The sequence below is a fragment of the Ursus maritimus genome, unplaced genomic scaffold (genome assembly GCF_017311325.1).
Source record: "Ursus maritimus isolate PB19 unplaced genomic scaffold, ASM1731132v1 scaffold_26, whole genome shotgun sequence".
NCBI classification, from domain to species: Eukaryota; Metazoa; Chordata; class Mammalia; order Carnivora; family Ursidae; genus Ursus; species Ursus maritimus.
In genome coordinates this window covers 26,721,585-26,745,194 of record NW_024425119.1, presented here as the reverse complement: position 1 = coordinate 26,745,194, position 23,610 = coordinate 26,721,585, and the positions used below count along the sequence as shown (strand labels likewise).

The window sequence follows — 23,610 nt, the reverse complement described above, 5'->3', positions numbered from 1 at the left end:
GGGAGAGGAAGAAGCAGGCTCATAACGGAGGAGCCCGATGTGGGGCTCGATCCCATAACGCCGGGATCACGCCCTGAGCCGAAGGCAGACGCTTAACTGCTGTGCCACCCAGGCGCCCCTACACTGTATTTTGAAAAACAGTTTCTTTTTTAAATTTTTTATTATTTTGATATGTTAGTCACCATACAGTAGTACATCATTAGCTTTTGATGTAGTGTTCCATGATTCCTTGTTTGCATATAACACCCAATGCGACTATCACTGTGGTTTAGATTTGTTTCCCTGGAGATTCGTGGTGTTGAATTCCTACTTATATACCTCTTGGCCATTTGTATGATTTTTCTTTAACAAAATATTTTTTTGTTTGTTTGTTTGGAGATTTTAACAGCCATTTAAAATATTCACCATGTTTACATATCTGATGGGTATGATATGTAGATAAGAGCCTTTTCAATTTTTAAAATGAACCTTATTAAGATCACTTTACATAAATAAAATCCCGTGGTTTTTAATGTAAAATTCTGTGAGTTTTAACAAAAATATAGAGCTATGTATTGACAACTGCAACTAATCCTGACGTAGAGAACATTTCTATTACCCCCGAAAGTTTTCTCATGCTTTGTAGTAAATCCTCATTCCTCATTCTAGAACCTGGCAACCACTGATCTGTTTTCTGTCACTCTAGGTTTGCCTTGACAATATTTCACGTAAATGAAACTACACAGTATACAGTCTTCTATGTCTGGCTTCTTTGACTTAGCATAATGCTTTTGAGATTCGTCCATGTTGTTGTTTATATAGTTGTATATTCTTTTTTTTTAAAGATTTTATTATTTATTTATTTATTTATTTATTTATTTATTTATTTATAGCACACCAGCAGGGGGTGGGGAGGGGCCGAGGGAGAGGGAGAGAGAGAATCTTAAGCAGGCTTCCTGCTGAGTGGGGAGCTGACTTGGGGCTCAATCTCACGACCCTGAGATCATGACCTGAACCAAAATCAAGAGTAAGACACTTAACCTCCTGAGCCCCCCCCCCCCGGCGCCCCTGTACATTTCTCTTTTACTGTGGAGTGGTGTTTCATTTTATGACTATACCACATGTTTTGTACCCATTTACTAGTTGGTTGACATTTGGGTTATTTCCAGTTTCTATGCTTCGCATTTCCATATAAATTTTGTGGGCAGGTGCATTTTTTCCTTCCGGGGAAATACTCAGGTATGAATTTCTGTGCTTTATTGCTATTGTATGTATATGGGAGCTTTCGAACTATTTTCCGAAGTGTCTTTATCATTTTGCATTTCTATCGATGTTGTGGAAGCAGGTTCAGTTGCCCCTGCCGATGCTCGGTGTTGTCAGTCTGTTTAATTTTTGACATTTTAGTGACTATTCAGTAAAATCTCACTGTGGTTTTACTGTGAATTTCCCTGAAGATGAAGAAGATGACTTTTGTTGAAAATCAGTTCGTAACACATATGTGGTTATTTTCTCATGCTTATTTGCTATTCCCGTATGTCTTTGGTGAAGTGTCTGTTCAAATCTTTTACCTACTAAAAAAGTTAAATTGTTCGTCTTTTTATTGTTGAGTCATAAATTTTTTTTTTGGCTACTAGTCCATTTTCAGATAAATGTTTTACAATATTTTTTTTCCAATCCAGGCTGTCTCTTCATTTCTGTAACATTATTTTTTGAAGGACACAAGTTTTAATTTAAATGAAGTATAATTTATCAACTTTTTCTTTTATGGTTATTTTGTGTACGTGCACGTGGTTTACACATTTATACCTGGGGCGCCTGGGTGGCTCAGTTGGTCAAGTGACTGACTCTTGATTTCAGCTCAGGTCAAGGTCTCCCCTCTCAGGGGGGAGATCGATCCCCATATCAGGCTCCACACTGGGCATGGAGCCTGCTTAAGTTTCTCTCTCTCTCTCTCCCTTTCCCTTTGCCCCTCCCCCTCTGCTCATGTGCTCTCTCTCAAAAAAAAAAAAAGAGAACAGGGGCGCCTGGGTGGCTCAGTCGTTAAGCGTCTGCCTTCGGCTCAGGGCATGATCCCGGCGTTCTGGGATCGAGCCCCACATCAGGCTCCTCCGCTGGGAGCCTTCTTCTTCTTCTCCCACTCCCCCTGCCTGTGTTCCCTCTCTCGCTGGCTGTCTCTCTCTATCAAATAAATAAATAAAATCTTTAAAAAAAAGAGAGAAATTTATGCTAAGACTGGTGATCTTCACTATTCCAGGTTCACAAAGATTTTTTTTCCTGTGTTTTCTTTTAGAAGACTTACAGTCCCAGCTCTTACATATAGTTGGGCCATCTAATTAATATTCTTTTTTGTATGTGGTGCAAGGTTAGAGTTGAGATTCATTTGCTTGTATATGTATATTCTTAATGATTTGCTGTAGAGATTATCATTTTATTCATTGAATTTCTTGGTACTTTGGTGAAAATCAATTCATTATATATATGTGGTTTTATTTCTGAACTCTATATTTTGTTGCATGATTTATGGCTACATGTCAGGACCTCATTGTGTTATTTATTGTAGTGCTATAGTAAGTATTGAAGTTAGCTAATATTAGTTTCCCAGATTTTTGGACAACTTCTGTACAAAGCCTTTGGGAATTTTTGTTGAAATTCTGTTAAATATACACACACTAATTTAGGGAGAACTGATTTCTTTACACTATTGAATCTTCTAATCCATGAATATAGTATATCTCTATATTTATTTGGGACTTTAATTTCTCTCAGCAATGTTTATAGTCTTGCATGTACATGTCTTACACATATTTTGTTTAATTTATCTCTATTTTATATTGTTTGCTGCTGTTGAAAACAGTATTGCCTTTCAAATTTCCATCTCCAAATGCTGATTTTTAGTATATAGAAATACAATCTATATCAACCTTGTATCCATTGACTTTAGTAAACTTACTTATTAATTCTAGTAGCTTCCTTCCAGGTTTTATAGCATTTTGTGCATAGGCGATCACGTCATCTGTGAATAAAGATGAGATGAAAATCCAGAAAAGGAAGATATAAACAGAAAACATTGCAGAACAGCCAACATGTCAACAAACCCAATAAACCACACCAAAATCCTTTGAAGAATCTTGAGGAGATCTCACAAAATTAATTGGAAAAGAACAAGGATATGAACATTTTTGTAGAAAAGATGACACGTTGGAAAATGATGAGGAGATCTAACTTCCATATAAGACGTATTCAAGAAGCAAACCAAAAACAGACGAAATAGAAAAAGACATATCGTTTACAATGTTCTACTTTAGTATATCTACTTAATTTCTTAAGCTGTCCAAATGATCTTTTGCTGCTGTGTCAGTATAGCTTTGGGGTTAGATCCATTTGGTTCAAATTATCGCTCAATTTGTTACTAGCTCTGTGACTCTGGAAACGTTAACTCGTCCGGGTCACTCAGTTAGCTCATTTATGAAGTGGAGGTAATACGAGTCCCTCTTACAGGGGCTGGTCTTGATGCTTACATCAAGTGCTTAGTACTGGGCCTGGCACCAAGCATTCAATAAATATTATCTATTACTACTAAATTTCTTTCTTGATTTCTGTGTTTCAATAAATTTAAGCCACTCAGATGGCTTAAATAATAAGAGAAAATTGAATGGATCTTGAAGAGAACAGGGAATGAGTTTATCTAGCATTAAAACTACACGTTCACACTCAGCGCCTCTCTCTCTCTGCTCAAATTAGCTCCTCTCTTGGTGGCTCCATTCTTAGACAAGAGCTCCCCTTGTGGTAGTAAAATGTCTAGCAGCGGCTTCTAGAACTTCCTTTTTCATTCACATGGAAGTAAAAGAGTGAAAGGTTTTTCTAACCTAAATGTTGCACAGAAATAATGGCTTCATTATGAGTTGACCAATTTAAGTCACAGGTCATAGCAACCACAGGTCATAGCAACCACTTTGGCGGAAAAGCTACCCCTTGCTATGAGGGTGGGGTCGTTTCCTTTCAAAACGTTTTGGTTGCATGAGGGCAGGGTTGGTACTGTTACTAAGAGAAGGGGAAGTGGCTTCCAGGCAACAGACCAGCAAACATTTGTGACAAATCCTATCTCATTCATGTCTCTTCTAAATGGACATCACAACGTTTTACAGCATGCGGAGAGCTACTCTTTATCTGCTTTCTTGGGTAATTCCTCTATTTCCTTGGGTGAAATATACTCCTTCTCTGCCTTTTGCATATGTGTGTGTTCTCTCTCTCTCTGGCAAATCTTTTATGTATTGGCTCATGCTGGTATCTATTCAATTATTACTCGTTTTCCAGTGGAAAGCCAGCCACCAGCTAAACATAAACAAACAAACAAACAAACAAATAAATAAATAAATAAATAAATAAATAAATAAAATACTGTGGTTAGGAGTGGTTGAGGATAACAGCAAAGTCTTTTAAGTCACAAGCTCTGTTGCAGTCTGGCTGTAAGTGCTTTCCCTCTCTCTTTCACTTCACTTCACCTAAAGAGGTCATCCTTGGCTAGAATCTTTTCCCTTCCCTTCCCTTTCTTTCCCTTCCCTTCTTTTCCATGCCTTTTTCTTCTCTCTCTCTCTCTCAAAGACACACACACACACACACACACACACACACACGCATCTACCTTCCCCCCACCTTTCATAGCAGATACATACTGGGTCAGCGTTTGTCTTTCTACTGCACCTTCCCTGCCTCCTGAAATGTCATCCTGGTCTCTGTAAAGACATCTCTCCTTTCTTGTGGACTCCTTATACCCACAGAGCTCAGTACACTAATCAAAGGAATTTTTATGGTGATGACATGAACTTTGGGGATGTTAGTTATCTTGGTCTAGGTCCCAGGAGTCAAAGGTTGGTTCTCCGGGCTCTCTTCTGTCATCATAGTCTAGACTTCAGGTACTTGGCAAATATGTTTCCTAGTTTGTGGCCTGTGGTTGTGTCCTTTTCCATGTTCCACTGAAGATAGACTATTTTTGCTCTTTTTTGTTTGTTTGTTTTTGGTGGAGTTTAAGGGAGTGGAGGAGAGTAAAAATTTTGCTACACCCTTTTCTTTAACCAAAAATCTTTCTTGGAATGATTTTAGTCTATCTGATATTTTCGCTTGGATGTCCCCCAGACACATCAAAATCAACACATTAAAAAGTGAAAGCATATTCCTTCTTTCCTTGTACCACAGTTTTTTTTCCTTCTTTAGTTTTTCCTACCTCAGGAAGTGGTACCATTATGTCCAGTTGTTTTGACTCTGGAACTCTGGAGATTTTCTAGACATCTCCTTCTCTTTCACCCCAAACACCTAATGCCTGCCAAATCTTGTGGATTTTTTCTCTTGTATACCTCTCAAATATACTTCCCTTTCTCAGTGCTCACTGCCACTGCCTGCATTCTAGATACCATTGGTTCTTATCTATTCTACCTCAATAGCCTTTGATCTCCTTCTCTTCATTCTTATTCTCTTCTTAAATAGGAATATTGAAGCTGGTGGGGAATGGGGTAGCTTAACCAATAGCGGTGTAAGATGATTTTCAACCAATTCCAATGCCTCCCTCCAAGCATATATATAAAGTCAAGAGGTATGACTTCAATGACTCATTTCCAAGATGCCCCCACTCTGTAATTACTTCTCTCTTTCAAGGCTAACCTTGTTGTTGGAGCCATTTTGCGGCCGTGTTATGGTGCTAGGAAAAAAAAAAGGTGAGGGATGAAGAAGGTGTACAGTATAAATTGTCTCTTCCAGATTTATTCTTCAGCAACTCTAAGATAAATCACCAACCGGTGTCTTGTACTGGCTTAATCTTTATAATGTGATAAAGGCTACATGGTTGTTCCTGAGAAGAATGCTCTATTTGACAATGTTTTTTCAAATAAAGAACACACAGTTCCTATTTTTCCAATGAATTTGTCCATGTTTTAGCAATAATGGCAGGAGGATGGAGTTCTGGTCCAACTTCTAACAAATTCAGCCAGCACAGCTAAAGGGATGCGTGAACAGGGAAAAAGAGTTTCAGTCTGTTCTTCAGCAGCTCGGTGAAAATCATTAGTAGGGGACACCTAGTGGTGCTTCCTAGAAATTCATTTATGCTAAGAAATAGTACACTTAATATTAATAGCACTCAATATGCCAGGATCTTATAGTCAAGTATAAGACTACAAGACGTTATAAGACCACAGAGTATAAACTGAACCTGGTACATTGGGTCTAACAGTACTGGTCAGCATAGGTTAACTGCTCTAACAAATAACCTCCGACTTTTTAATGGCTTAACATAATAGCAGGTCATTTTGCACTCTCGAAACAGACGCTCGGTGGCCATGTGATGACACAAAAAGGTACTTGACACGTGCAAAAACATACTTTATGCTTGGATAGGAAGATTCGACAACATAAAGATACCACTTCTGAAAACAAAATAAAAGAAATCAAAACACACCTTTGCATACTGAAATCAGCGTGGTTGTAAACTTATTTTAAGACTCATCGAACTTACACTTAAGATCTATGCATTTCACTATATACAAGCTATACCTCAATTTAAAAAAGAATTTACAAAAAGAATATCCCGTAGAAAGTTGATTTAAAAAGGAGGAGGGGAAGCCTTATATTAACATTCATAAAATCCCAATAATTAAAAAAGAGTGGTACTACAATTAAAAAAAATGAGCAATTTTTATAGAGAGTGGTATGGACATATGAGCAAATAAACTAAGGAAATGAAATAGAAAACTCAGAAATATACCCACACGCATAGAGAGATTTAATAAAAGATAAAGTGGCCACCAGAAATCCAATTGGCTATTCAGTGAATATTTTGGGGTAACTGTAAATACCTTATTCTTGGGAGGAAGGAAAGGGGGGGAAGGAGGGAAGGAAGAAAGGAAGGAGGGAAAGGGAAAGTTTATTCATGTCTGAGAAAAATACCCTTGGGTATTGCATTAGTCAGGGTTCAAAGAGAAACATAATCGATAGGAGCTGTATATATGTATACGTGTTTATGTATGAATGTACGTATATATTTACATATTCATTTATTCACTTATTTATTCTAAGGAACAGCTCCCATGATTGTGGCGGCAAACAAGGCCGAGGATCTGCAGGGAGACTTGGGAAGGTGGAGATCTAAGAGAGCTCAAGGTGTAGCTTTAGTCCTTGTTCAAAAGCCAGAGAAGCAGGAAACTCACAGAGTAGCTCCAGTCTGACGACCAGCAAGCCTGAGATCCAGGAGAACTGATGTTCCAATTCAAGTATGAGGGAGAAAAAGGTCGATGTTTCAGTTCAAAGACAGCAGGCAGGAGCAATTCTCTTTTACTCAGGGAAGGGTCAACCTTTTTGTTCTATTTGGACCTTCAACTGATTGAACAAGGCCCACTCACATTTGGAAGAGGAATCTGCTTTACTCAGTTAACCAACTTAAATGTTAATCTCATCCAAAACACTTCCACAGACACATCCAGAATAGTGTTTGCCCAAATATCTGGGCACCCTATGACCCAGTTAAGTTGACGTATGAAGTCAACCATCACAGGTGTCATGGAAGAGTTCCATTCTCTGTTTATTCTCTTTCCTGAAATCTTGATGTGACAAAGGGTCATCATATCTTGTTTGAAATGGAGAACAGAAATGATACTTGCTGAATTCTTCATCTGTATTTCTACTATGCGCACAGCCTTTCTCCTTCTTGGCATTCCTACTTCTTACTGAATATGGGTATGCCTCAAATATTCAACAAAACAATTGTTTAATCAACATAGAGAAACTTACGCTTTTTTAATACGGTGGAAAGGCATCAGATGATGTCACTTGTGGTTGCCCACTAAATTAAAATGGTCATTTGCCATTGATATTTACATTTAAGGGTGGCTATTACTGTGTCTTAAGGCATTAGAATGCCCCTGACAAATAGGGGCATACACTCCTTCTCACTCTCCTCTTTAAAAAAAATTTTTTTTTTATTAAGTAGACTCCACATGCAGCATGGAGCCCAATGTGGGGCTTGAACTCATGACCCTGAGATTGAGAATTGAGCCGAGATCAAGAGTCAAATATTTAACCAACTAAGCCACCCAGGGGCCCCTTAATCGTACGAGAGGGCCTGTTTCCCCTTTTTATTTTTATTTATTTTTTAAGTAGGTTCCATGCCCAGCATGGAGCCCAATGTGGGGCTTGAAGTCATGACCCTGAGATCAAGACCCAGCCTGGGATCATGAGCTGGGGGCTTAACCGCTGAGCCACCCAGGCACCCTTCTCTTTTTTTCTTTACTAGGTTCGAATTTGATCTGTGCTTTGTGTAATCATTGGAGTTACGTTATTCTGATATTTAACTTGCTTGTATTTCTCGAGGCAACTTAAGTCATTCAAAGGCATCAGAAAGAGTGAAATGGCAAAAATATTGTTGAGTATAACATAGCACTCATGTCTGGATTCTGCGTGGCCCAGAATCATCCAAGTTCTCTCACAATTTGGGAGGATCTTAATGAGGCAGAATCTGGAGAAGCCTTTCTAAGTGTCCCAACCAGTGTCACTTTTAATCCCAAGGGCACCTTTCTGCAGAGCATCTCAGCCCTGGGGAAATGAAGGACTGAACTGCCACCAGAGCTCACCTTGCATGGTCCAGCTAACTGGCGTCATGGTTTTCTTATTTTGCATCTGCTTTTTCCTTTGGAGCAATTCAAAACTGTATTCTTTGGTGTCTCAATTGAATCAAACTAAGAGAAATCCTTTCTGGCTTTGGAGGAAAAAATCAGTAACCAACCTTCAATGCTCTGTAGCATTCCATCCTCTGTAAGTCATAAGACGATCAAGAATGAACCTTTCAAGACAAAAGATCTTGTAATGTTGGAGCGCCTGGGTGGCACAGCGGTTAAGCGCCTGCCTTTGGCTCAGGGCGTTATGGGATCGAGCCCCACATCAGGCTCCTCCGCTATGAGCCTGCTTCTTCCTCTCCCACTCCCCCTGCTTGTGTTCCCTCTCTTGCTGGCTGTCTCTATCTCTGTCAAATAAATAAATAAAATATTAAAAAAAAAAAGATCTTGTAATGTTAAGTTTCAATTACCATGACTGGGATACATGTCTATGATACCAGAAACATTCTTTTGTTTTTCTCTTCCCTCCATGTAGTCATGTGTATCTATATGAAAACATGGAAGAAATCATCAATCATTGCTGGTTTTCTTCATTTGCAATAGTTTTCTCTTTTTCCTCTCCCACGCCTCCTCCCCATGGAAGATGGAAGAAAAAATAATCTGCGTCCTTTTTAGAATAGCAAAACTGAAGTCCTTTTTGGGTTTCCCAAGGTAGCAGATGTTGAAAGACAATGTGGTTCCTCTGTTTTTCTGACAGGCCCTCGGGTGGAAGAGAACAGAATTGAACCCTGCTCTACATGGTAATGGATCTTGATGTTTCCAGGGAAGAGGACTTGAGTAGTTATTAGGCAATAAAGGAAAGCATTTCCTTCCTTGGCATGGGTTTATACCGTTCCGTCTCTGGAAATTCATATCTCTGCTAGATAAGAGTACGCGTGTTTGATTTAACAGATTCGGTAGTTAAAGAGGTAGGACTGTGTGCATTTCATACTTTTCTGTATTGCACACTGCTATAATTGAAGCCTCCAAAATAGCATGTGGTAGGTGTTTCAACATTTTCCATAACTGAATGAACACCTGATTCTGTAGACCAGTTCCTACCTGAAACAAATTACAATTATTCTATGTATATACATTCAGCCTTAAACGCACCCATGTAGGTGTTTCAGTAAGGGAAACACAGTTGACTTCCCACTGTGAAATTTGTCCTCCTGGCCTTTTTTTCTTTTCTGGAGTTTTAGTTTGCCTTTGGTAAAGTGAGCTGGAGTCTGCCCCTGCACCTCTTCTCCCCCTCCCGCGCCTCCCTCCATGAGATGCAGGAATTCACGGGTGGGAGACAGATGCTATGATTGAAGAGAATTTCCCATCTGCTCGTGTTGAGGTTGACATAAGGACGCTGCTGTTACACTGTATTTGCAGATAGTCTAAAAGCCTCTGTTCTAGGAGCGGCCAGAGAGATGGGCTGCGGAACTCTTTTTTTTTTTTTTTTTTTTTTTTGGTGGGCAAAGATTATATCATTGACTTTGTTTAGAATTACCAGCATATGGTGATAATAAAAAGCAGACCAACATTTAATCAGTTTTATGACTGTTTTAAAATGAACTACAGACTGTGCACCTCTTTCTTGCCGGCACCCCGGCTAGACCACCCCTGCTCTGCAAACTCCTATTTCCAGGCTTTGTGACCCACTGATGTCTGCGATTCAACCAGTCAGAGGAGCTCCAGTCTATCTTGAGCTCACTCTACACCCAAGATGGGGTTCTCATCTGGATTCCTCAAGGAACACAGAATAAGACCACTGAAATAGAGGCAGAGACTATAATGGCAGGAATAAAGATTCGAATGGAAGTGGACCTCACCAGCTCTTTCAACCATCTTTCTCTGACTGCTCTGCTCTCAGATCTCTTGAGATCTTTTCAGAAAAAGATTCTGTGGATCTCTGTATTTATTGCGTGTCCACTGCAAAGCCAAGTTAGACTTTGGGTACGGCTTGTATCTAACGTTGTAGTAAATAAAACAAGAAGGACGCGGGCAGTGTCCCAAAGATTATTCTTGTGGTTCTGTGAAGGTGTTTTGGAATGAGATTAACATTTATTTAATTTTAATTTTAATTTTTTTTCAGAGTGATAAAATTATAGTGGATTTTTGGGCAGAAATGTTCCTATTCAAAGCAACTTTCAAAAAGCAGAAGAAATGCTATAAATAACTATTTCGGGACAATTTTTAGAAGGTTCTGGTATTGATTTATATTTCAAAGATGCGGTAGAGTGTACTGAGTTGTTCCGTTTTTCTCTCCAGGTTTGCAACACCACCACGGACAGGAAACACGCGGACACCTCCTTGGAGAAGTGTGTCACTGAGTCAATAATGAGCATTGTGAGCGGCTTCTTTAATTCCCCCTTTTCAGACAACAGTACCAGCCTCCAGGTAACGTAACGATGCTCCAGGAGCATCCTGTCGCACAGAATTTACCTTATTTGTGTAGGAAAAAACTTTAATCTGGTCAAGAAGTCATTTCCTACACTTCTGAAGGTCACTTTTCTCTCACGTTATTTACTCTTACGCCGTTTCTGAGTTTACCGAGCTTTAGTTGAAATAAAGAGGCCCTGTCTATCCATTTAAAGAAGTGTGTTGTTTATTTCAACACTTGGCAAACTGTCAATAGACAGACATGACAGTTCCTATTGTGCTTAGAGGGGGAACGGGAACGATTCAATTTGAAGATGGGGCCTCTTTATTTAAAATGAAGTTCGGTAAACTTAGATACCACATTATGTTAAATACCATTATCATGTGTGCTTTAGCCTTTGGGGTGAAAAATGGCACATTAAGACCTGGTTATTCCTTTTCTCTATGATATGTCATGAAATAAGTGTCTTTAAATTATTTATAAATTGATCTCTTAATTTGTCGTTAGAGCGGTTGTGTTCGTGTGTCCTACCCTGTACGTGAGTTGTGTGGCCCACGGGTGTGGGATCTGAATGTAAAGAGAAGGAAAGTGCATTAGGGACATTAGCAAGCAGGACAGATGGCGTAAGAAGACAGGGTCCTGCAAGCATTTACATGAGCGAAGGGAGCTGAAGGGGAAAGAATTGTACGTAGGAGTAGGAGTGATTGCTTTTCAGTCTAATTCGAATTATCCAGGGGCCTCTTGTCTTTACTTGCAATACTTTCTACTTTCAATCACATTACGTCCACTGTGTAATCTTTATTCCCTCTCCAACGGAGGCCCAGAGAAGAGAAAGAGGTGACAATTCAAAATAATGTGTTTGAAATCACTCTAAAAATATTGTTAATGGAGCAGACAACACAATTGAAAATGGTTAGCAGTTTTTACTCAAAGTGTCCCAGTGCCTCATTATCTTTTCCCCTTTTATTCTCATAAAATATTTGATTACCATTCTTCATAGATGAGTCATTTGCATTGAAATGAAAATGTTCTGTGTCTTGGCATCTGTATGTGTGTGCACGTGCATGTGTGTGGAAGCAAGCGTGTTTCATCAGCCAGGGGCCTGGCAACAAACCAGAATTCATTCAGATGGTTCCAATGAGAGACTTTAATAGGGTAAGGGTTGGCACACTTAAGAAGACAAACAAGGCATGGTTTGGCATTCAGACCAGCAACAATGAGAAACTATTATTCTTTTGAGACATGAGGAGGAAATAGTGTGACCAGGGCCTGGTGGGAGCTGTGACTGAGAGGGATGCAGCAGTCACCAGAGATAGTGGTGTCAGGCAGGGAGAGAGCAGGGAAGAAATATCACATTTCTCTTCTTCTGTCTTCCAGTCATTTGCCAGTTCGTCCCGTGGGCCAAATCCTACTAGAAGGCAGTCATTGGGGGAGCTCTAGTGATACACTCATAGAGGTCAGCCTTCTTGGCACAGAGAAGGCAAGAAAGGGGAGAGAACGAATCTGTGTCAGAAAATGGACAGAAACCAGTGTGTTCCCTAGTTTTGCCACATAGCACCCATTTTTGAGTTTTATTTAGATGAAGAAATCATCCTCCGTGACGTCGAGGAGACACAAAGTTTCATCAGCTACCATATAGTGATGGAATGATGTCATTCAATCATGATTTCAATGGGAACTTTAATTGTAATATTTACCATCATCACAACCTTTCATATAAAGTAGCATGGAAAGGGGAGAAAAAGAATCAATCAACATGAAATGTACACAATTGTTACAGTTCTTGGCTTTGTATCTGGTTACTAGGCCAAAGGGTATTATCACGAATTTTTCTTCCACTGTACGGTTCACATTTCCCTCACCCTCTGATAGATTTTAGCTGAACAGGTGCAGAGTCACAAACCTTCATTCCTGAATTATCTGAGACCATAGTACAGTCGTTATTGAGTTGCTACAATTTTCTATTGAGGAAATGGCTTGCATGTAGGTAGCTAAATTGGGGAGTGAGCACAGGAAGCAATAGTGGGACATAAAGGGAGTAAAACAGGGAAGGGATGAAGGCAGTACAGGGTGGGGGCTGCATTATCAAGTTGACTATGCAATGGGTACTGTGCTTAATCCTGCAGGTCCGTCTGAAGAGCCTTTAGAAATGCATCTGATGGACATTAAGGAGGACACGTGATGTAATAAGCACTGGGCATTCTATAAGACTGATGAATCACCGAAAAAGATTGTGTTTTATAAAATTATAAAAATTTCATAATTGTTAAAAAAAATAAAAGTTTCAAAAATAAAAGTTAAAAAAAAAAAAAGAAGAAATGCATGTGAGAACCGGCTTCCCAGGGCGTGAAGTGGTAAGAATGTGTTCTTTGGCGCTTGTCCCCAAGTGGTCAAAGAATAGTCACATGCGGGTTAACTTCCATGAGTTGATGTGTGTGAGTACTGAGCGGATACCCACAGGTGACCCATGCGTTGCATCAAAGAAACCCCAGGATAAGAAGTGAAACGTATGTAGCAAAGGCACGAAGTGAGGCACTGCCAGTTTGCACTTGCACAAAGCTAGTCCGCGACTCGTGGCAGTAGTCACAGCAGCAGTGGCTGGAGTAAGAGGAGGACTCCATGGAAAATAAGTGGGGCACAAGAGATACCTGATGAATCATATGATGTAATGCAAATACCAAGTATAGAAATAATCAAGTAACGGCTAAATGTGTTGGGGGTGGGATCCAGGAAGCTATCAGAAAGGCATTTAACCTGGATGGGATTTCGAAAGATGATTACCAGACTTGGAAGGCCTGTTAGAGGGATCAAGATATGTAGTGGCCCACTGAAGTGAAACCACCTAGTATATGAGAACATAAATTGAAGTGCTAATTTTCTCAACATACCGTACCTACCTGCTCTTTGCATTAAATGATCTTTTAGTTGTATTTTAAGATATTTGAAAAATAATCATATCTTCAGACTATGTGACATTGGGCAAGCCTCTAAGTATCATTTGGCTTCCATTTCCTCATCTATGCAACAAGCACATTGGACCATGTAAGCTCTACGATCTTTTCTGGCTCTCAGTCCTGTGCTTCTATACGTCATTTTGGACGTATTGACAGGATTATTTATCAGCAAGTAAAATGAGTAGCTGTTGTGAATCAGTTCATGCACATGTGTAAACAATTTGTTTACACAATGGCAGTGACATGTGGGTTGTCTAGAAATGGATTCTGGAAGAATAAATGTGGAAAAAATGTGGGGGCTAAATTATTCCTTTTGCTTACCCACTAACCACTGACTGTAGAAATCTCCCCACTTGTAATGTGTAAATGCTATTCATTGCTCATGCAATATCATAAATATAACATGTATTACAATTTTTTTGTTTTAAATTCCCTCCCTTTAGAATACAGTTTGCTTGGTCAGGTAGAGGGTAGGTTGGTAAGAATCATTTGAATCAGGAATGTTTGATAGTTTTTTCAAGATTCTATTACACTCTGCTGTAGTTTCTTGCCATGGAGAGAGCAGTAGGAGAAATAAGCTGGCTTGCTTATGGGAATTGAATATTCTTCACATTGAAAAATTAAACATTTATGTTTAGAAGCTTTTAAAAGGATTATTATTACTAGAAATTGTTTTGAACAAGGGTGAAGATTATTAAAAGGCATTTCTATATAAAAACTAACATATATGTGATACACAGATGCAGTAGGTTAAGATCCCACTTGCCCTGAATTCTATAAAACTTTGTGGTCTCCTTCAGTCTTTCTCAGGTCCATTACGCTTATAGTAAAAATGAATTGTAATTTCATGGTAACTTCTTAATCATTTCCAAGTTTGTTAATCAGTAATCAATACAACTCTTTCACTCAGGGTGTTCTGAACATTGACAGGTATCATAATTCATGTCAAAATATCTCATAAATTCATCTTGTGAGCTTTGAAAACTCAGCCTCTGAAAAATAAGTATAGAATAGACAATATTCATGGAACATATCTGCACCTGAAGCAAAGGCAGTTGTGGTTTTTTGGGGCTACGTAGCCCAAATACCGGTGGATTGTCAAGCGACATTAACAAAATCTTTTAAAATATTATTGTGCCAGCAATAAATAAGTGGAATTTGAAATTAAAAACACATGACCATGTACATCGGCATGAAAAAAAAGAAAAATACTTAGGCTCAAATTTAACAAAATATATAAGATCTATACAAGGAATACAATAAAACTCTGATGAAAGGCATTAAAGAAGAACTAATAAATGGAGAGCTATTTCAAGTTCATGATTAGGAAGTTTCAATATTATAAAGATTTCAGTTCTTTACAATTTATTTGCTCTATAGATACAATGCAATCTCAATAAAAATTCCAGCAAGGTATTTTTTGGATATCGACAAACTGATTCCAAGGAGCATATGGAGAAGCAGAAGACCCAGATGATCAACTCAATATTGGAGAAGAACAAAGTTGGAGGGCTGGTGCTACCCAACTTCAAGACTTACTATGAGGCTCCAGTCATGAAGACAGTGTGGTATTGCTGAAGGAATAGACAAACAGATCAATGGAACAGAGAGCCCAGAAATAGACCCACATAGGTATAGTCAACTGATCTTGCAAAGGAGCAAATGCGAGACAGTGAGGTAAGGATAGTCATTTCAACAAATGGGTACTGGAACACCTGGACATCCATGTGTTAAAAAAACAAGTCTATTCTAGGCCAACAAAGCTCATCACCACTAGACTTGCCTTACGAAAGATGCTAAAGGGAGATCTTCAAGTTAAAATGAAAAGATGCTAAGTAACAACATGAAAACTTATAAAAGTATAAAGCTTCTGCTAAAAGGAAATATATAGTCGAAATCATAATACTCTAATACTATAATGGTAGTTTATAAATCACTTATCTCTAGTATAAAGGTTATAAGACAAAAATATTAAAAATACCTAATTTGTTAATGAATGCACAATATAAAAGATGTAAAGTGTGACATTAGCAGCATTACATGTGGGAGTGGGGAAGAAGCTGCTATCAGCTGAAAATAGAATTCTAACTATAAGTTTTATGTAAACTTAATGATAACTGCAAAGAAGAAATCTTTAGTAGATACGCAAAAGATCGAAGAAAAGGAATCAAAACACACCACTGCAAAAAATCAACAAATTACACAGGAAGACAGCAAGAGGGGAAGATAGGAACAAAGGAGCTACGGAAGAGCCCGAACACAATGAAAAAGATGGTAACAGTACCTCTTTACCTATCAGTAATCTCTTTAAATGTAATGAATTCAATTCTCTACTCAAGAACACAGAGTGGCTGAATGGATAAAGAGATAAGATTCGACTATCTTTTGCCTACAAGTGACTTAGTTTCATCTTAAGGACTTGTATAGGCTGCAAGTGAAGCGATGGAGAAAGATATTTCATGTAAATGGTAATCAAAAGAGTGCAGGGTTGGGTATCCTTCTATCAGACAAATAGACTTTCAGTCAAAATCCTTCACAAGAGATAAAGAAAGTCACTATATAATGAATGATACAGAGGTCAACTTATTAAGAGACTATAATGGTTGCAAATATATATATCTATATATCATCTATCTATCTACCCAACATTGGAGCACCAAAACAAAGAAAATATTAACAGAATTGAGGAGACAATAGGCAGCAATACCACAATAAGAGGGGACTTCAATATCCCACTTTAATCAATGGAGAGAATATCCAGACAGAAAATCAGTAAGGAAAGAGCAGACTCGAATAACGCTATAGACCTGATTGACTTAACAGATATATACAGAACATTCCATCCAAAACCCATTACTCTCAAGTGTACATGCAATTTCTCTAGAGTACGTTATATGTTGGGCCATATTTATGTGTTGTGTTGTGTTAACAAATTTGTGTTAACAAATTTAAGAAGATTAAAGTCGTATCAAGTATCTTTTCTGGGCAAAATGATATGGAACTAGAAATCAATTACAAGGGGAAAATAGGAAAATTAACAAATATGTGAAATTAAACAATATACTCCTAAACAACCAATGGGTCAAAGAGGAAACAAAAGGAAAATCAGAAGTATTTTGAGACAAATGAATATGCAAACACAACACACCAAAACTTCGGCAATGTAGCAAAAATTGTTCTTAGAGGGAAGTTTATAGTGGTAAATATCTACACTAAGAAAAAAATTGGGAGGCGCCTGGGTCGCTCAGTTGGTTGAGTGTCTGCCTTCAGCTCAAGTCATGATCCCAGGACCACAATCAGGCTCCCTGCTTAGCTGGGAGCCTGCTTCTCCCTCTCCTGCTCCCCCTGCTTGTGCTCTCTTTCTCTCTCTGTCAAATAAATAAATAAATAAATCTTAAAAAAAAAAAAAAGAAAAAATTTCAAATGAACACCCTAACTTTATGCCATTTTAACCTAACTTTATTCTTTTTCCTAGAAAATGAAGAACAAATTAAGCCCAAAGTTAGCAGAAGGAAATAAAAATAAAGATTAGAGCAGAAGTAATGAAATGGAGATTAGAAAGACAATAGAAAAGATAAAGTAAAAGTTGGCTTTTTGAAAAGATAAACAAAATTAATAAACCTTTAGGTAGACTAACCAAGGGAAAACAAAACAGGACACACATAGATGAAATTATAAATGAAGGAAACATATAATAAAAGAGAAGGCAACTGATACCACAGAAATATGAAATATGAACAACAATATGCCAACAAATTGGACAGCCTAGAGGAAACCGATACATTCCTAGAAACCTAAAGCTCACCGAGACTGAATTATGAAGAAATAGAAACAGACCAATAACAAGTGTGTAGATTAAAGCAGTAACCAAAACCTTTCAACAAAGAAAAGTTCAAGGCCACAGGGCTTCACAGGTGAATTCTGCCAAACATTAAAAAAATTAACACCACTCCTCAAACTCTTCCAAAAAACTGAAGAGGAGGGAATCCTTTCAAACTCATTTTATGTGGTCAGGCTGACCCTCATACCAAAGACAGATAAAGACACCACAAGGAAAGATAACTACAAGTTAATATCCCTGATGACATAGTTACAAAAATCCTCAATAAAATGCTAGGAAACTAAATGTGACAGCACATTAAACGGGTCATACGCCACGATGAAGTGAGATTTATTCCTGGGATGCAAGGATGTTTCAACATAGGCAAATAAAACAATGTGATACACCACATTCACAGAATGAAGGATAAAAATGAGACCACATTTGTTCTCTTGCGAGTTTTAAGGAGGGCCATGTCAGTTGAGATTGTCTGTGTTGAGTCATTGAACTGATATGTGATCAAAAGTCAGGACTAAGATGGCCACGTTTGGAGTAAGTGAAAGTAAAGCAGAAAAGGCTGGTAGGTAGAGAAAGAGGAGAATAGAACCGTCATAGAAAGAGAGGATGAGACAAGAGACCCCGCGGGGACAGAGAGGCAGAAAGAGGCGGATTCTTTTGGCTCCTTCGGGCATTTGCTTAATGGTTTCGGTTTGGAATGCAAATGCTATCTTATATCTGAGTTCTATGATACATCCGTGTATCCTTCCAAAAAAGCTCCTCCTTTTGCAAATCTTGAATAAGATCTACTGCTTGTGGCAAAATCATCTACTAGCCAAGAATAAATGTCTGAGCAACTACATTTTCCCGCCTCACTGCAGAGCACACGGAAAGGGGTAAGAGGGAATAAGAGAGGGGGTAAGTGAAAGATTCCGAGAATAACGTGGTCTGACATATCATGGGAATAGGAGCCCATAGAACTCATCATCCAATCTGGGACACCGTTGGAAGTGAAATGGAGTGCTTTTAGTAATTATGTCAGGACACAAGCCTTAAACCAGGACTGTCCTCTGTCACTCAGGATGTATGGTCATTTAAGTAATGAAGGAATCTTGGATAGCTTTAGCTAGGATGACAGGCAACGCTGACAGGAGGGAGACTGATATCTGGAGGGAAGAAGGGCACCGGAGCAAGGGAGGTCCATTGTCATGGGGAATCATTAAAGACAGGCAATTAACAAACAAAACAAAACACCTCATTGTCAATGAGGTGTTAACTTCTTAATTTTTATTTAACTTATTTTTATTCTTAAGATCTCATGTTCTTGGTTTCCCGTTAAAAGAATACAACAAATAAGATTGATTTGTCACTGTACAAAAATCCACTGAAGGATACTGGCGTATTCCAATGCAACAGAAGCTTTTAAAATTAGATATATCAGAACTGCAGTTGATTATTATATAACGTGGGTTAAACTGAAAAATTCGTACCCGATGTGTATTTTACATAAACTTAAAACATATAAATGGATCCTCATATATAGTTTTTTCTTTTTGTAAATCTACGATCTTTTCTTTGGGTATGGGTCCACTGAAGTTCAAGGGTGTCTCCCTTCCATTAATCACGCCCATTGTGTATCACTTTCAATGCCCAGGTCTTGTTTCTTTACTGTGAAGCAAGAACTTAAGAAGGCAAAATATTCTAAGTGCAGAATCCTAGATTTTTATTACCTTTTCCCCTAATTTGTTTACACTTGCCTGCCTCCACTTACTTGAATGAGATTTTTATTGCCGTTTCTATTTTTTATTTCTTTTTTCTTCCCAAAGCATTCTATTTAACTCTCATGGAAACAGCAACTTTATTTTTTTCACTCATGGTTCATAGGTTTTTGTAAAATTTAATTACATTATGAAATAATAATAATTTTAACTGGCATGAAGGGGTTCGGGATCCCCCAAATGTGTGCTGGTACATATACAGTATATATGTGTAGGAATGAGCAGACCTATTAAGCAAGCATTTGGTAAGAGTCTGTTATTAGGCACCATGTGTTTGTATTGGGAATGCAGAGCTCTGGTAATCTGGTGAATAGGTTAAGGGGAAATCTGAGTCTGAGTTTTTTCCACATTATGTCAGAAAAAAATATCTTTATGTGAAGAAGACAGAAGCTTTTGGAAGCCTAGAATCCTGCGTCTCTGATTTTAAATTTCATGAATGTTTATTATCGATTTAAAAATATTACATCAGTGAGAAAAAGGAAGAAATAAAGCTAGCTGTCTTTGGTGGTGCGATAAATCACACTACGCAGATGCCAATAACATTGCTATCATCATAAGTCTTCTGCAAAGATTATGAAAAGATAATATTATGAGGAAGTTCCTTTCACCAGCATTATTTTCACAGGCTTTTTTTCCTTCTTCTTCCAGAAAGTGAAAAACATACCTCTCTATTTTTCTGTCAAACACATCATCCAGCCCTTGGGCGATGTGCTTGCATTTCATAGTCTAGTGTAGCGAATACTGTATTTCAAGTGGTGAGATGAGGTGCCAAAATCTCAGCCCTTTTCCCATTGGCTGAGGGCTGAGGGCTGAGGGCTGAGGGAACTCCTGTATGGGGGGCCTAGACGCATCTGTAACCCTGAAAATATATCCTTTGAGTAAGTTACTAATTCAGAGACTTAAGCGTTGATGATCATCAACTTCAGAAACTAGTTTCTCCGGGAACGCGTGCCTGTGTGGGTCCTTGCAGCTGCTTTATAGACTTTCTATCACCCAATCCTCCCAGCACGCATATGGCGTCGGCTCTTGGATCTCTACTGTGGGCTGAAAAAAAAATGGAGGCTCAGAAAAGTTGGGTCAGTTGCCAAAGATCAAACAGCTAGTGAGGGCCTGATGTCAAGCCCCAGGTTTTTCCTTCCTCTACAACCTCAACAACCTTCCAGGCTTGAAGTGTCCGTGTGTGCAGGTCAGGAAGGCATAAATAGGCTGAAAGTAAGCAGGCACTGTCCTTTACATTTTGAGTGGACATTCGCTTTATAGACGTCCTACATGCTGTGGCTATGATTTATGGAAGTCTTTGGGACTGGGAATGATACCAACAATGGTAATTATCCTCTCAAAAATGATTCCTCCATACTCTGCTGTTAGTGTAGAGGACAAGGCTTCTGAACCCTTGTCATGCAAAGAGAAAATCCCTATCTAAATAATTAGAATAATGAGCTCCACCAATTTCCTATTTATTTTGTTAAGACAGGATTATTCCGTTGTTACTCATTCATAAGACTATTATTAATTATCACTAGTATTACTTGTTTTGTTTATGAAATGAAATAAGGACACTAACGCTTAAGAACAGAAGTGTTGTTTCAATGATCTCTGGGGATTATCTTGAGGCTGCGATTAAGGATAATGTTTTTCTCTTTATTAAAGAAATAAAACAAAGGGTTGGTAACTTCAGAGGAAATGCATAGAATTTATTTAATTTCAGCGAGGAGAAGGAAAACAAAACACAACACAACAAAACAAAACAAAACAAAACCAGGCTTTCAAAGGACTGGTTTGCCTCAAGTGTATTTGCTATTTTAAAATGTAACTAGGCATATACAAATTAGACCTTGGTTCCCGATAGATTTTGAATCTTATACGAAAAGTCATAGAATGAAGAACAATACAGGGACTTTTAGCCGGTGACAGTGTTGCCAATTCAGAGAATAGAAAATAGTCCATAGCAGTTTCCTTTTATTTATTTATTTATTTATTTTTTTGACAGAGGGACAGCCAGCGAGGGAGGGAACACAAGAAGGGGGAGTGGGAGAGGAAGAAGCAGGCTCCCAGTGGAGCAGGGAGCCGATGCGGGGCTCGATCCCAGGACCCTGCGATCATGACCTGAGCCGAAGGCAGACGCTTAAGGACTGAGCCACCCAGGCGCCCCCCATAGCAGTTTCCTTGACCTGTGAAGCCTAGTGTAAGTCAGCACACTGCGATGGACACTCACCTAAGAATTAGTGATGCCAGTTCTCCAGACCTGCCTTTCTTCCATACCGTTGCTTACTTTCCCCACCCAGACTGTCTTCCTTATTCCCAGCTGCATGAGTTGGGAATAGCTCATAGACAACTCATTATCAACCTCTTCCCTGAAGCCTTCCATGAACACCTTACTCAGAAGTTCTCTCTCCATTCCTTGAACTTCTAGAGAATATATGGTATTTGATGATCACATAATCTGTATCAGGCATTGATAAAGTATTTATTTATGTACTTAACTCCTCTATTTGTAAACTCTTGGAGGGAAGGAAATTTGATTTCTAGTTCACTGTATTTCTCATCATAATTTACAAAAAGATGTTCAAAGAGGGGATGTTAATACCTAGCTTAGGAATAAATGACTACATATTGAATGCTTTTTGCCTCCAATATTTTTCCAACTTGTCACTGATGCCCACAATTTAATCATTAGTGATACATTTCACTGTCTTAAGCACTGTAGACTTTTCCATAAAGGCAAATAGTGCAACATTAGTCAGTCAGTTGTCACTTAGTATGAATATATACACATATATAATATATATTTTCTGCGACATTATGAGAAGATGAAGCTTTTGGGTAATGGGAAGGGGAGGGCTCCTGAGGTAGGAGGTAGGAAAGAGGTAAGAGGTAGGAAAAGGGAGGCAGAAACTTTGCAGACGAGCCAGGGGCAGATCTATGGCTGTGTTCTCTCTAAGCCCTGCTAGGTACGGATTTTCTCATTAAGGACCTCTTCTAAGAAAACATTTTTTTTTAAAATAGTTTTTTGTTCTCAAACCTAATTCTAACATGGAATTACACAAATCTAAGGCCTTCCTGGAACTTGGTAAGTATTGGCAAGTTTGATTCCTCCAAACCTTTTCAAATTGGCCGGCTTGTTTATTCGGAAGCAGCTAGACCCAGGATTTGTCTTCACCACATTAAAACATTTGTCATCCTTCCGTCAATCTGTGGCAGGACACAGTTGTTATGGCTGTCTTGCCAATTAAGCACATTTAAGGCTCTCTAATTGAAGCTTCAAATAGTGGCATCTGTTCTTCATCATTTTAATCTGTGGTCATTTTCTGGAAAGGCCAAAGATGGCCAGTTCATCCTTAGTCTGGAAATCAATATGCCTCTAACCTCATGTGGCCCAGATTTTATGAATAACATCCATGGTTTCATTCAGAAATGTTCCACCTTGCTTTGATTCTTGGAAAAAGAGAGATCATTCCACACTCTGCTTTCCAGATGGTTCTGTCTTTAGCTGGCATTTAGCAATGAGCCAGAAGCCTGCTTATTAGAATAGACTAGTCCTGGGTAGTATACTAGTGCTATGTCCAGGATTGTATCTTTCTCATCAGATGCTGCTGGGAATGGCTCTGTGCTCAAACGGAGATTCTGACAGGTTGAGCAATGACAGGCATCTCTGGGGTTGCAAAGCCCTGAAAGATTTGCCACTAAAAGAGAGATTTCAGTGATAAGTTAATCAAACCTTTCCGATGCTGGCTTACGTCCAGGTTAGACACATGGGGTGCTGCTGCCCTTCACTGATTCTGGGATCAGCATCACATTCCTTATCGCCTTTCCATCCATCTATCTATTCTACTCTTCAGCCATCAGTTCATCTGGGTTTTGGATACATTTCCAAGTACATAGCATATATTTGTATACTTCTCCCTAAATACTTTAACACACTTATTTTTAGAGTTCTAGATTTGTTTACGGTATTTTTTTCTTCCATGACATCCTTTATAAGCAACCAAATTTTCAAGTTTTAAGTGAACATTTGAATCTGGACAAATGAATATGTCTATCTAACCCAAACATCTGTCAAGACTCAGAATATTATACT

General features: G+C 38.6%; 1 long non-coding RNA gene across 1 annotated transcript in view; it reads left to right on the top strand.

Annotated features, from left to right (window-relative positions):
* The window catches only part of LOC103656126, a 45,378-nt gene extending 32,167 nt beyond the window's left edge, over positions 1–13,211 (top strand). The window contains exons 2-3 of the long non-coding RNA XR_566549.1: positions 10,872–11,000; positions 13,110–13,211. This is a non-coding gene — a long non-coding RNA (uncharacterized LOC103656126). The remainder of the gene's footprint in view (positions 1–10,871; positions 11,001–13,109) is intronic.
* Positions 13,212–23,610: the final 10,399 nt, after the last annotated feature.